The 4,863-nt window shown below is 37.5% G+C and overlaps 1 non-coding gene across 1 annotated transcript; it reads left to right on the forward strand.

Moving 5' to 3' along the window:
* The first annotated feature begins 354 nt into the window (after window positions 1-354).
* LOC145583518 (small nucleolar RNA R71) lies at window positions 355-460 on the forward strand. Its single transcript, XR_014100160.1, has one exon. It is a non-coding gene; the product is annotated as a small nucleolar RNA R71 (small nucleolar RNA).
* Window positions 461-4,863: the final 4,403 nt, after the last annotated feature.

Consider the following 4,863-nt stretch of genomic DNA (forward strand, 5'->3'; position numbering starts at 1 on the left):
TTGGAGTTAGAGTGAGAAGATGTACCTCTCCCCTTAATTCGGGAGGGAAGAATTGGAGCTTGGGAAGGAGGCTTCTCAAGCTTTTCCTTGAGAGACATAACTTCTTTCCCTAAATCCGCAATCAAAGTGGTCAAATCATTAATGATACTAAGTTGTTCGATTGAGTAACCCTTGCTTGTTGGTTCTCTTTCCACTTCTTGCCAATTCATATAATGACGAGCTACTTCATCAATAGCATCAACCACTTCTTCTTACGTCTTGTTCATGATTGGGCCTCCGGCTCCGGCATCCAAATTTGCTCTCCCATGAGAACTCAACCCACCATAAAAGATATGTATGATTTGATAGGTGGGAATCCCATGGTGTGGACACTCCCTTTGATAATCCTTGAATCTTTCCCATGCTTCATAAAGGCTTTCATTAGGCTTTTGCTTGAACCCTTGAATCAAAGCTCTTGCCTCCGCCGTTTTCTTTTGAGGATAGAAACGGAACAAGAAAGCTTTGGTGACATCATCCCAAGTTTTCAATGAATTGGGCTTCATCTCTTTATCTAGCCATTCCAAAGACCTTCCTATGAGGGAGAAAGGGAACAACTTAAGGCGGATGAATTCTTGAGACATCCCATTAATCTTGATTGTGTTGCAATATTTTTCAAACTCCTTAAGATGGTTCAATGGGCTCTCGTTCTTCGCCCCACCATATTGTCTCCTCTCAATAAGGGTGATCATTGCCGGCTTTATTTTAAAGTCATTCTCCGGTGATATAGGTGGAGCTATGGCGCTCTCATACCTATAAGCCCCGGGCACTCCAAGCTCCTTCAAGGTAACTCTTGAACTACCTCCCATGACTTGGGATCTACACACACAAAACTCAAAGACAATATTAGTAGCACGGCTACAAGTGTAGCCTAAGTGTCAAATCTTTTTATATTTTATCAAAATGAAATAGACTCAAAAACAACATGCACTCAAGCACCATTCCCCGGCAACGGCGCCATTTTGATGGGACAGAGAACGGTAGGTCGTTGGGCTACCACCCCACCCAATCAAACAAAATTTGTAGCTTAACTAACCCCTATTTAGCGTAGTGGTAAGTCAAGGTCGAACCCAAGGGAATGGATATCAAATGCACGATGCCTAAATCAAGCTATTTCGGAGTCAAGAAAGGGTTGAGGTAGGACTTAGGCTAAACTAGGCAATGCAAAACTTATATGAAATCAATCTAAGACACTAGAGCAATGGATCCACATGCAATCATAATGGAAACGGTAATTTGGGAGGTTGAACCAACTAAGTCAAGCGATATGAAGGAAAATCATCATGTATCCAAAAGAGCATACTAAGATGGTTCACCTAGAGGTCTAACTAGCGTCAACTACGCTAAACACTACCTAGGGAACGTCACAAAGCACCTCAATCGTGAAATTGCAAGTTTACTAATCAATGGTCCGTATCATAGCAAGCTTACAATGCAATCTAGTGTGAATAACTAGGGTGATCAAGCCTAAATCAAACACACACATGCACATAATCAATCAACCAATTTAATCACATCATCAACTCAATCAATATTCCCCCAAATTAACCTCAATTCATCATCAATACATGCTTCACCACTACCCTAGCAAATACACTACTCACAATCCATAAAGAACAACAAAATCAAAGCTAAGCTAATCATCATTCCCAAATTCATCAATTGAAATCAAATTGAAACAAGCAAAACAATCAACTATCAATTAGTCAAATCAAACAACAATACTAATGAAATCAAACTTTGAATTGCATTAAAGAGTAAAGAATCCTTACAAACTTGATAGAAATCAAATCAAATGAAGCAATCTTCAATCATCAATCATCAAACCCACACTTTCTCTCTCTAAAAATGCTAAGAGCTAATGTTTTCTTTCTCTAAAATCTAATCTAATCTAATTCTCCCCTCCAAGATCCAAACTTCTCTCACTATAAAAGGAATGAAATAACTAACAATCCCCAAGAGGAAGTTGGGAAAGACGTCCAAAAATAGACCCACGTTGGTGCGGGCGCTCGAAGGAGTGTACCCAGGAATGTGCGCCCGCACAAACCTGATGTGCGGCCGCACACGACAGATGTGCGGCCGCACACTCCTCGAGTGCGCCCGCACATAGCTGCAGCTTCCTCCTTTCTTCTTTGCCCTTGCTCACGAGGTGCACGCATCCTAGATGATGATGATGGAGGATAAGGTAGGCAGCAACTTCCTTGAATTTCTTGAAGAAAATGAGCCATGAGGAAGGCATAAACAAGACTTTGAAGCATGCTCCTTGAACCTCTCATTGACTTGAAACTTCTTGCACAAGCTTTAGGCATGAAAATCAACGGAAAACTATAGAAAGGAAGCCCGGGAATCCTTGGACAATCAATCACAACCTACAATCAAAGGATAAAAAGCAAGTAAAAGGGAAAAATAGCAAGTAAACAAGAAATAGCACGAAATAGAGAAACTAACCACAAAAAGCATAAAATGAAGAAAACAAGAATAAAACTAAGGAAAACTAAAGAAAAGAGAGATAAAAAGAAATAAAAATCATCCAAAAAGGAACCAAATGAGTGCCAAAAATGTCACTCATCAAGGGGTCCCTATGGTTGGGCACCCGGTTACACTAGGGGATGGGATCCTTATGGTCCCCCATCCAACTTCTCATATGATAGGGAGGATGATGATGATGGTGTCGGGGGCCTGGTGGTAACTAGTTCCCCCTCTTTTTGCTTTTAGCTCCATCCCTTTTATTATGCGATATTTGTTTTGTATTGATTGGATGTTGAGATGTATTTTTGTTTGTCTTGGGAGGACACTAGTCTTATGGAAGGGTCTCGGTGGCCAATTTTGTTGTTGTTGGATGTCCTTGATTTTTCATGCCTTGATGGTTTATGATTATATTGCCTGTCTTGATATACTTGATGTTGTTGAGTATTGTTGTTTTCCATAATCATATCATGTTTTTCTTGTCGAAAATCTTTTGATGATTGATTTTGATGATGATTGCTCTTTCATGATGAGTTGGTGATTTTTGCTCCCTTGAATCCAAATCCCTAAATCTAAAACCCTTGAATCCAAATCCCTTTGATCCAAATGATTGTAGCTTAGGTGTATAGTTGACTTTGCTATTTTGAGTGTATAGTTGATTTTAATATTTTGATTGGTTTGTTTTGATTTGATTTTGTTGATTAGTTTGATTTTGTTACTTTGTCTTTCTATTTTTGATTTTGCTTTCTTATTATTTTGTTTTGAAGTTACTAACCGTTTTCTTTGAATATAGCTCTATTTTCCTCTTTTTCATTCTCACTTGTATTTTATAATTCATGCTATGCTTGATTGAAGCTTCATGGAGGTGGTATTTTCATTACCCCGCTTTTCTTAGCTTAGCTTGGATTCCCGGTGAGATCTTTCTTATTTCCCTTTTTTCTTTCTTTTCATTCATTGTATGCATAGAATAGGATTAGTTTAGGAAGAGTTGAACGATTCGAGGATGTTTGCTTAGTAACACCAAGGGTGTTTGGAGTCATTGGCAATGTTATCGAATGACCACTTGTTTGACGATTGGGATTTATATGACATGCATGCATCTTTGCACTTTTCTTTATATTTTCCTTTCTTTTCCTTTTCTTCTCTTTTCTACTTTCATTTTTCTTTTCATTCTTTTCAAAAATGCAAAAATACAAAAATATGATTTTGAGGCTTTCTTTTCGTTTTCTTTTCATGTTATGGACATAATATCATTCGAACATTTGCTTTTGAATGAATGGTTTCCTATGTGGTATCAGTATTCACGGTTTGAGAGTATCTTTCGTTGAATCTAGGATAGAGTATGCTAAGGTAGTGTCTTTAGAACTTTTGGGACCTTGAAGCCGGATTCTAATTGTTTGTGGAAAGTTGGAGTTACTCCCTTTGGTGAATTTGAAACTAATAATGAGTTATTGCTACAACCATGTGAGGTTTCATTCTTTTCAAGCCTTCTACATATTTTGCATGAGCGGCACATGGATCCTTGACTATTGTATGCTTTATATAGAACTTGACTCTTGTCTCCAGAGATCGCGACCGAGCCATTTAGGAAGAATAAAGGCATCTTTTCGGGGTGGTGATTTTTCTTTTTCTAGGATAGTTTTCTATTTCTTTATTTTGGCTTTTCATTTGCCTATTTGCTAAAAATTTGAGCCATTACCCTTCTTTTCAAGCCACATCTTTAGATTTTGAGCCTTTTGTTTCATTCTTGTTTCCAATATTGGTTTTTGTGAAGCAATTGATCGTTGTTGGAGATTATGGTGGCTTAGTTGAATATTGGTTCTTATAATATATGCAAGTTTGTATTGTAAATATCTTGTGAATAAAAGGCAAATGTCAAGTTGAAAAACCCGTCCATAGTTAAAAGAGGCGAGGACAATGCAATAATGTGAAAATTTTGAGAAAATGAAAAAAAAATTTGAGAAAAAGCAAAGCATATTCAAAAAGCTTTGGTAAAATTTAAAAAAATGTGAAAAATGAAAAAGTTCAAAAATATTTTGATGTAAATTTTTTCTTCTATTTTAAGCATTGAGGACAATGCTTCATTTTAGATTGGGGGGAAGGGTTCTTACGCTTTTTGTATATATGTTTGTAATTTTGGCTTTGAATAAGCTTGTGGGTATTGGTGTTTTTGTTTGGTAATTGCTTGATTATGGTGTTGTGGATTCATCACCCTTTGCTTCACAATTTTGGTATACCACCAAATTTTAAATTTTAGCCTACCTACACCCTTTTCGCCCTTACATTACAACCCTTCTCAAGACCTTTTAACCTTTGTGGTTGAGTCATAAGTCGGTGGAGGGAGATGTGGGTCAAGCCTAT

This window comes from Chenopodium album, chromosome 15, assembly GCF_948465745.1.
Source record: "Chenopodium album chromosome 15, dcCheAlbu1.1, whole genome shotgun sequence".
NCBI lineage: Eukaryota > Viridiplantae > Streptophyta > Magnoliopsida > Caryophyllales > Amaranthaceae > Chenopodium > Chenopodium album.